The sequence below is a fragment of the Mauremys mutica genome, chromosome 4, assembly GCF_020497125.1.
Source record: "Mauremys mutica isolate MM-2020 ecotype Southern chromosome 4, ASM2049712v1, whole genome shotgun sequence".
Taxonomy (NCBI): Eukaryota; Metazoa; Chordata; order Testudines; family Geoemydidae; genus Mauremys; species Mauremys mutica.
In genome coordinates this window covers 55,719,481-55,729,320 of record NC_059075.1, presented here as the reverse complement: position 1 = coordinate 55,729,320, position 9,840 = coordinate 55,719,481, and the positions used below count along the sequence as shown (strand labels likewise).

The following is a 9,840-nucleotide window of genomic DNA, read 5'->3' as shown; positions in this document are numbered from 1 at the left end:
ACTGCACAAACACATTCTAAAAGAATGTAATCAGTGTAGAGGATGAAGTTTCAGAAGTAGATTCTTGATTCAGGCACTGACGCAACACTTATTATTGTTGCTATTTACCTGTGTTATAGTAGCACCCCAGAGATCCCAGTCAGGCCACATTGTGCTGGGCTCTGTACAAGCACATTTTAAAAGACAATTCAAGCCTCAAAGGGCTTAGTTATGTGAAGTTGGGCATAATAGTTACTTTAACAAAAAAATGAATGTTTTAATAAATATTTCAATTATTTTGCATGATACTGCATTATGAACATGTGTATAGACAGTGGTTAGAATGCTATTCACGACATAGTACTTTACAAGCAACCTAGACATTGGCCCAAACTCATCCATGTGTAAATGCATTTTGCCCAGCCATAGACATCCCTAACTTCAATGGGGTTGGACAAGATGAACGTCAGTGCTAAAGTTGTCCAATTTTATACATTGTATTCCTTATATTTAACTCAAAGAATGGGATAAATTCAGAGAGGGAGGTCAAGAATGTTTTTGACTAGCACTCTTCTGAACTTTGTTAGATTTGCTGCCAATTTCTCCCCTGAAAGACCATGGTTAGAATGTTGGTGAAACAACCAAACGTCATTCTAATAAGATGACTGTGAGAGGTCAATAAATCCCACGAGTTTTTGTTGTTTTTTAAATCAATTTCCAAGTGAATGATAGACCAGGTAAATAGCCATCTACCTTATTGTGTTTAAAATACATCAATTGAAACAGAGTGAGTGAATTGCCCTTTCATCTCTTAAAAATAGCAAGAGTTTCCAGTAAAAGGATTAAAGTACACTGACTGTGAAAGCTTATATTTAAATACCTATCTAATCTTTGGATAACAAATAACTTTAGCCTTCAGTAGTCTCAAATCCCTCTCACTTTCTGAGCATTCATTTCATCTCCTCAAAAATAAATAAGAAAAAATTATCACATCATCTTTTCTTTCCATAATACAATCTAGCATCAGCAATTTGTATTGATTCATCAGCTCTGATACTCCAAACAACACTAAATGATAGTAACAAGACCTCAATATCACTGCTAGCTTTATACAGAAACCAATGCTTTTGCTAGCTATTAATCCAGTGAGGAATGCTGCCTGCTTTCACTAATGCAAAGTTGATCCAGTTTCTTGTCGGTCTCCTACCAGGAAGCAACCAGAAAGTCCTAGTTGAGTAACTTTGCTGTCTAACAAGCTGAAGCTGAAAGCTGCCTTATAATTCTTCAATAAGGCAATGCCAATATAGAAATATATGTTATAAAGCCAGCTTAATAGCATGCATACATTGTTTGACTTGGTAATCACCCCAAAACACATAGTTACTTTCACTCTGGCACCTTTCCCCTTTACTTCTGAAAAAAGCAACAATCCTGTTTAGACCCAAAGTTGCACTGACAGTTTATTCATACAAGAATCAAAAAAAGCTAGGGGATAGTACCCACAGCCTGCCATAACTTGACCAGTTCACATCTATATGAAGGTATAAAAGTTAACTCTCTATAAAATACTACTGTTTAAGGAAGCAGAGTGGTCAACTGGTTAAGCAATAGAATAAAACAACCTTTCAATCAGCAATCTTTCCTCCTCAAGGTTTTATAACCTTGTTTGTTACAAACCAACATGCACACAGAGAAAACAAACAGCAAAAAAAACTAACTTGAGTTGCCTGCTGCTCTGTCCTAGCTGTCTCACATTCTGCCTCCCACAAATGGTGGTGTTTAAAAGGACCAGTTCACTGTTTTCCTGTACCTTATTTATTCATTCACAGAAGAGCAGAGTGTGTGCAAAATGCAACCATTCTGATTTGGAACTGTTTTACAATGCACTTACTTTGCCCTTGTGTAAATGGCCACCTATAGTTCAGGGCAATAGTGAATTAGCCCCTCAAAGTTTCCTATACACTCACTAGAAACACATTTGGACTTTCAATCCCCAGAGCTACCTCATTACTCCACCTGGCACAGCTTTGTGAAGTTTAAACTGTAAACAAGTAGAGGCTCTGGACCCTTTCACGCTCAGATACACAAAGGAGCTGTAAAAATCTACCTGTCCAGGGATTGAAAAAAACAGGAAAAAATATAATAAGGGTTAAAAAAGATTTACCTGTTGGAAGAGACAGCAATGCAGCAAACAGCAGCCAGATACAAAATGGCCAATTAGGGCTGCAGCAGCTTCTCTCTCACAGATTTAAAGGACCAGTTACCCATAATCCCCCCCTTAAAACAAAAATAAATAAATAAATACAAGCTCAGAAACACACCTGTAAGAAGGGGGAGCTGGTGCTGGAGAATTCAGTAATAACCAAGTACTCACAGAGAAAATAGTTTCCAAGGAAGTCCTAAATTCCTACCTTTCTGAGAGCTAGACATATGGATGGATATATACTGTAGACTGAAGTTTTTAGAGTGGGTGGCTGGGCTATTTGAGATAGTTATTATGTGTTTTGCTTTCTTTGGGTGTTATGATTGTAACAAAAGTCTACAGCTGCTTCCTGTGCTTAAAGTTTATCACCACTACTTCCAAGGGGCTGAGTTACAGTTCCTGTAGGAACCAGCAACTTTGAATTTCCTGACTTCTGTGCATGTACTGTTGTGTAAAGCAGTAGCTCCTTCTGGAAAAGTATATTAATCTTCAGGAAACTACACTTTGATCCTACAGACAAGTATGCCCTATGCAGCTGCTGATCTCTTCTGCTACCCGCTCTGAATTGCCCAAAGCTTCACTGCACAGCTCAGAGAGTTACCTCACCCAAACCCAGGGGCGGCTCCAGACCCCAGCACGCCAAGCGCGTGCTTGGTGCGGCATGCCGCAGGGGGCGCTCTGTCGGTCCCGGGAGGGCGGCAGGCAGCTCTGGTGGACCTCCCGCAGGCGTGCCTGCGGAGGGTCCGCTGATCTCGCGGCTCCAGTGGAGCAGCCGCAGGCACGCCTGCGGGAGGTCCACCGAAGCCGTGGGACCAGCAGACCCTCCGCAGGAACGTCCGCGGGACCGGCAACCGACAGAGCCCCCCCTGCGGCGTGCCGCCGTGCTTGGGGCGGCGAAATGGCTAGAGCCGCCCCTGCCCAAACCCATCTTTAAACCATCTTGCAGTTCACCAAGTCATTTGCACCCCAACAGATAATCCACCTCTCAACTACTGGAACTATCCCTGGGCTCTCTGGACAATAGCCCAGTGATACTACTCCTCTCATCTACTAGTGCCCTTCATAGAATATTAGGGTTGGAAGAGACCTCAGAAGGTCATCTAGTCCAATCCCCTGCTCAAAGCAGGACCAACACCAACTAAATCATCCCAGCCAGGGCTTTGTCAAGCCGGGCCTTAAAAACCTCTAAGGATGGAGATTCCACCACCACCCTAGATAGCCCATTCCAGTGTTTCACCACCCTCCTAGTGAAATAGTGTTTCCTAATATCCAACCTAGACCTCCCCAACTGCAACTTGAGACCACTGCTTCTTGTTCTGTCATCTGCCACCACTGAGAACAGCCTAGCTCCATCCTCTTTGGAATCCCCCTTCAGGTAGTTGAAGGCTGCTATCAAATCTCCCTTCGCTCTTCTCTTCTGCAGACTAAATAACCCCAGTTCCCTCAGCCTCTCCTCTTAAGTCATGTGTCCCAGCTTCCTAATCATTTTCATTGCCCTCTGCTGGACTTTCTCCAAGTTGTCCACATCCCTTCTGTAGTGGGGGCACCAAAACTGGACACAATACTTCAGGTGTGGCCTCACCAGTGCCAAAAAGAGGGGAATAATCACTTCCCTCGATCTGCTGGCAATGCTCCTACTAATACAGCCCAATATGCCATTGGCCTTCTTGGCAACAAGGGGACACTGCTGAATCATATCCACCTTCTCATCCCAGGTCCTTTAGAGAAATTTAGCCAGTTGGTCCCCAGCCTGTAGCAGTGCATGGGATTCTTCCGTCCTAGGTGCAGGACTCTGCACTTATCCTTGTTGAACCTCATCAGATTTCTTTTGGCCCAATCCTCCAATTTGTCTAGGTCACTCTGGACCCTATCCCTACCCTCCAGCGTATCTACTTTTCCCCCCAGCTTAGTGTCATCTGAGAATTTGCTGAGGGTGCAATTCATCCCATCATCCAGATCATTAATAAAGATGTTGAACAAAACCGGCCCCAGGACCGACCCCTGGAGCACTCTGCTTGATACACTTAACTAGACATTGAGCCACTGATCACTACCCATTGAGCCCAACAATCTAGCCAACTTTCTATCCACCTTATAGTCCACTCATGCAATCCATACTTCTTTAGCTTGTTGGCAAGAATACTGTGGGAGACAGTATCAAAAGCTTTGCTAAAGTCAAGATATATCACATCCACTGCTTTCCCCATATCCACAGAGCCAGTTATCTCATCGTAGAAGGCAATTAGGTTGGTCAGGCATGACTTGCCCTTTGTGAATCCATGTTGACTGTTCCTGATCACCTTCCTCTCCTTCAAGTGCTTCAAAATGGATTCCTTGAGGACCTGCTCCATGATTTTGCCGAGGACTGAAGTGAGGCTGACCGGTCTGTATTTCCCTGGGTTCTCTTTCTTCCCTTTTTTAAATATGGGCACTATATTTCCCTATCATGCTGTTGAAGGAAGATGGATGGGAGGGTGCTCTGTGGCTATGGGGCCTATTTCTGATCCCTTGTACAATCACACCTCTGGACAGAGTTCCTCTGGGCAGTGTCCACTGACTCCCTAGGCATCTATGAGGAACAGTGGGCACTGTCGGGGGTTCTCTGCTTTGTGTCCCCCTCTGAATCCCTGATTTCTAACATTTGATTCACTCCTGCTCCTGTTTTCTCCTTCATTGTCCCAAGTACTCAATTGCGGCTCTTAGTTGAGGGGCAGACTTAGACTCTCCTGCTCCAGTACTCACAAATAATACAGTGCTTTTGACCAGACATGTGCTTCCCCAAGACCTGCCTCCCAGCCTTTCCCTCATACAGGAGGTCTGAGTCAGCCAAATCCCAAACTATCTAAACCAGCCAGTAAATCCTGGACAAGCACTGCCACACCAGCTATATTCCTAGCCTTCTGAATGATCAGGTTCCTGGTTCTGATCACCTAAAAATAGTAGCTTTTTAAAAGTTAGCATTGATTCATATGCAATATTATACTAAACATGTATTTTGGGAGTAATTATGAGGATTCCCAAAGGTGATCCAATCTCACTAGGTCTGTGTATTCTGAATATCTGAAAATGAAGTAGAAAATATACATTAAATATTAATTTTGAATGCAGGGGTAGGGAACAAAAGCTAAATTTGCTATTACATTTCCTGCTTTTACAGCAACACAAAATAAATTCAATTTTAAATACACTGAACAAAATAACCTTTTTCCTCCCTTAATTACTGTGTTGAGATAGAATTCTGAGTGCATAGACATTTTCAGAAAATGGAAGTGGATCATCAGTAACTAAGGATAATTCTAGGAGCAAGGTTCTAAGTCTGCCCAGATTGCTCTAGAAAAAGAAATAGGCACTATTAATTCTGACTGTTGAGCCAAGTAGGCATGTTCCAAGCTGTTTAAAGCTTTCTGGCTAGGATTTTCTGAGGTGTTTGAGAGTTAAGCAACCAAAACCTATTGAAGTTTAATGGGAATTTGGTACCAAAGTTCCTTGGGTTCCTTTGACTTCCAACCTATTGTCAAAACTAATATCTTAAATTCTACCTTGAAACCAATAAGCAGCAAGTGTAGCTCACCAATAAGCAGCAAGTGTAGCTCACAGAACCCCTTATCAAGTGTTCCTGCTTAAAAGCATCAATTTATCAAATAGGTTGCCACATTTTTCACCAATTTCCATTTTCTGGCTGATTTAAGTGTAGCTCTCTCTCTCTCTCTCTCTCTCTCTCTATATATATATATATATATATAACACATGCAGTATTCAAGCCCTGAATTAACAAAAGTTTGGATTGCAGTAACTATGTCCACACCAGAAAGAAATGGATGCAATCTCCTAGCCAGAAGCAGATGAGAAAAACGATGTTTTTCCCCCTAAGAAGACTCAGCTAAAATACTCCCAGTTTACAAACTTGCTTAACTAATGGTGAGCACACATTCTTAGTTAGAGGGATAGATGTCATCTCCACCATCAATTCCAGCTGTTTCCTCAACCTGCCAACATTAACTCAGTCTTATCTAGCCTATCGTCAGCTAGCTAGATCTTATTCATACCCCATTCTTGTACAAACACTGGCCCACATACTCAATAGCAACTAGCAAGGTCAGGTGAAATAGAGATATAGAGCTAGGTGTCATCATCATCCTGAAACTTCTGCTGCCCATACCTATTCACTAACTCTCCTTACAGAACCAGGAGAAGAGGCAAGATAGAAACCTATGGAATGCCACATGCTAGTGCCCTGAGGAAAGAAGAATGATTACCTCATACACCTTCTCTGAATACTTAGAAAAGAAGGAGCAAAGAATCCTGTGGCACCTTATAGACTAACAGACGTTTTGCAGCATGAGCTTTCGTGGGTGAATACCCACTTCTTCTCTTGCATCCGAAGAAGTGGGTATTCACCCATGAAAGCTCATGCTGCAAAACGTCTGTTAGTCTGTAAGGTGCCACAGGATTCTTTGCTGCTTCTACAGAACCAGACTCACACGGCTACCCCTCTGATACTAGAAAAGAAGGAATACTGCCACTCAATAGCAGCCCCATTGGCACAATCTGCAGAACAGCCAAGAGTATCTCATGATCAGCAGTATCAAAGGCAGCTGATGGACCTAACAACATAAGGATTGACACCCCATGTTCATCCATTGCCATCATCACTCACCTTATATGATAGTAGTTAAAGGTTTTCTTGTAGGCTACTGTCTAAAAGGCAGTAAAAGAAGGCTGTTTATTTGGTGTGTTCATTCTTTTACATAGCTGAAAGTATGCCAGGCAGTTTTGTTTATGTAAAGTTGGGAGATTATAATTTATATATTGTTTGAAGAGTGATTATAACCCTTGTGTTATAGGTGAAGGCTTCATTAATTCTGTTAATTTATGTTCTGCTCCCTCTCTTTTCATTTGTATCTTGATTCATCATTGATGGCTTTTGCTTATTTTACTTTTCCCTTTATATTTATCTGCCTTCCAGTGAAGGAAAGATGGAAATAAAATAAGGGAAAAGGTAAACATTTAAGAGAGTCAAAAGAATTCTACATATAATGAAGCGGAAGCTGAATGTGTAAATTCAGGAAGATCTCTATACCTGATAATAATGTGGACTAAGATTACATGTGCTAGCTATCGTATTGAGGGGCAGCAAATCAAGGACATCTTGCAGACTATGAAATAGCTAAAGTGGCTATGGGGCAGGCATGTCATAAATATGAACCTATGGAACATGAACTGTCATTTATTTTATGCCTATTCACATTCTTATTTATTTTCCAAAAGCTAGTACAATGGAAACAATAAAAAGAAGACTCAACTGGCAGAGGTCTGACCTCTGTTGTGTATAATTTGCTGCTTAAAAGCTTACAGAATAAAACATGTAAATATATGCAGACCTGAGAGTAAGGAAATTACAGAGGAGGACTGAGGGAACTATGGGATATAAACAAGAAAAGCACCCAAAAAATACCATGGCTGCATAGCCCCTAGAAACCTGCTGTAAATTGTTATCTAGATTCTACTTCAGCAAATTGAATATTCTGGGAAACGTAGGATTTTGACAACATGTAGTAGGGGGTTAATTTTGGGCAGGGGAATCACAAGAATCCTCCATATACCCAGCTCTGCCAGCATTTCCACTGTTGTTAGTGGAAGAACCTTGCAAAATTATCACTCAGCACTGTCGTGCACTGTCATGCATATATTCCTACAGAGCAGCACATTCTGAACAGAGAGGTACTGGATATCTCTTCTTGATTTCCACTCCAGTGTTTCCAATCAGAGTAGTTTCATGTGAGCTGTATTATAAATATTATGCTACAAGTCAGCATAGCTCCACAGGAGCCACTAGAGCTACACCAATGTCCAGCGCTAGGGATTTTGCCCTTTAACACTGGGCGGCTTATTCCCTTGCACATTGAAACTCTGAACCTTTGCGTTTTACTTTGGACAATGCTAAAAACGTAAGAAAATTAAATTCCTCCCATTGTAAGTGCAAGGAGCAAGAAAGGATTCTGCAGGCCTATGTGCATTTGATAGAGTTTTATTATTTATTATGAAGACAGAAATGGAAATGTAAAGAATGGCCTGTCCCTTTAAGGGACAGACTAAAGCTACAGGCCAGATTTTCAAAAGATCTCAGTTCCTATTTAGACAGCTACTTGCAGCAGCCAGATTTTCAAATGCTCATGGGAGCTGTTAGGTGCTGAGTACTTTTGAAACTCTGGCCAATAAATCATGGCCTATTTCAGCCAAATCCAAAGTCAGGTCAAGGTCTGAAGTATGGCCCTTTGCAGCCCATTTCTGGAGAGAAATAGGGACAAACAGTATATTCATTCTCTCTTCTTCTTTCAGCTACAACCATCTCCTTGCTACTAGACTTCACTCACAGCATAACCCTGGTATCTTGTTCGGAGGAGATAGAGGATTGATGGATTGATTCCCCACAGCTGACCCACCCCTCCTGTGCTGCAAATCCTTGCTTTCAGGACAGGTAGCTGGGGTCCACCTTTAGCCAGAGAGGATTACCTCCTTTCCTGCCACTCCCTGGCTGTGTCTATACATCCTGTCTCACTTCCCACACCCCATTTCATTAGAGTTATCATATTAGAAAAGAAAGTGTGACTATTTATCTTTAACACCAAAGCTTCCAACCAAAGTATGGACATCACTCAGTCCCAGTGAAGTGAAGATGTGATATGCTGAACTCAAGTCTTCCATGTTCCCTCTCCACACAGGGAGAACTAGACACATAAGTGGGGGTCTATCATTCATATGCCCAATAATAAGACCAGTCAGAGGGTGAATTGAACTGGCTCACAGCAACTTTGTGAAATGCTGCTTTTCCCCTAAGCTTTCATTTTAAAAAACCCTATAACTATTATGGGTGTGCAAAGATAACCTTCAAAATATGAAGTGTAAGCAGAGGTGAAAGTAAGCTGGTACGCCTTACTTAAATAGCCCCAGGGCTCCGACAAGCTCCGGCGGCTATTTAAAGGGCCGGGGCCATAGTAGCAGCTGAGTCCTGGGCCCTCTAAACTGCTGCCGGAGCCCCCAGCTGCTGCTACCCCAGTGGGGGAGGGGAGGGCACTTACTGGTACAGGGCGAGCCGGGGCTGGCTCTGACCCCCCCCCCCATCCCCACCCCTTCCACCTGAGGCCCTGTCCCTTCCGGGGGCCAGAGCCGGCCCCAACCCAGCCCCGTACCGGTAAGTCCCTATTTCTACTTTCACCCCTGAGTGTAAGATGATACAATGAAGTCTGTGGACAGCCTGACACAATAGCTCTAGGAGAGGTGTGAACTGTGCTATTCATTTCAATTGAGTGATAACTCTACCACTTAATGGTATCTTAAAAGTCAACAATGTTATTTCACTGATTAAAGACTAGAAGAAAGAAGAAAGCTGTTCATGTTATGAAGATCTGCACGGTCTATTGTGAATAGCATCTGATAATGGTATGACAAGCAGTGGAACTTGGGAGAGTATCAAACTCCTTTTTCCTCTAGTTTGACCCATAAGGTTGACCCCTAACATTAATATTACTGACATCTGTCTGGCCCCTTTTGCTTCTCTACTTGAGGCTAGATTTTGGGAAACTGAGCTAAGCCTCTTGCCTTCACAACACCAGGTACCATGCCAACAAAGTGGGGATTAAGCATAATAACCATGCATG

At 42.6% G+C, this 9,840-nt stretch overlaps 1 long non-coding RNA gene across 1 annotated transcript in view; it reads right to left on the bottom strand.

Moving 5' to 3' along the window:
• The window catches only part of LOC123370360, a 50,144-nt gene extending 47,953 nt beyond the window's left edge, over positions 1-2,191 (bottom strand). Inside the window, exon 1 of the long non-coding RNA XR_006579383.1 lies at positions 2,144-2,191. This is a non-coding gene — a long non-coding RNA (uncharacterized LOC123370360). The remainder of the gene's footprint in view (positions 1-2,143) is intronic.
• Between the last annotated feature and the right edge of the window lie 7,649 nt (positions 2,192-9,840).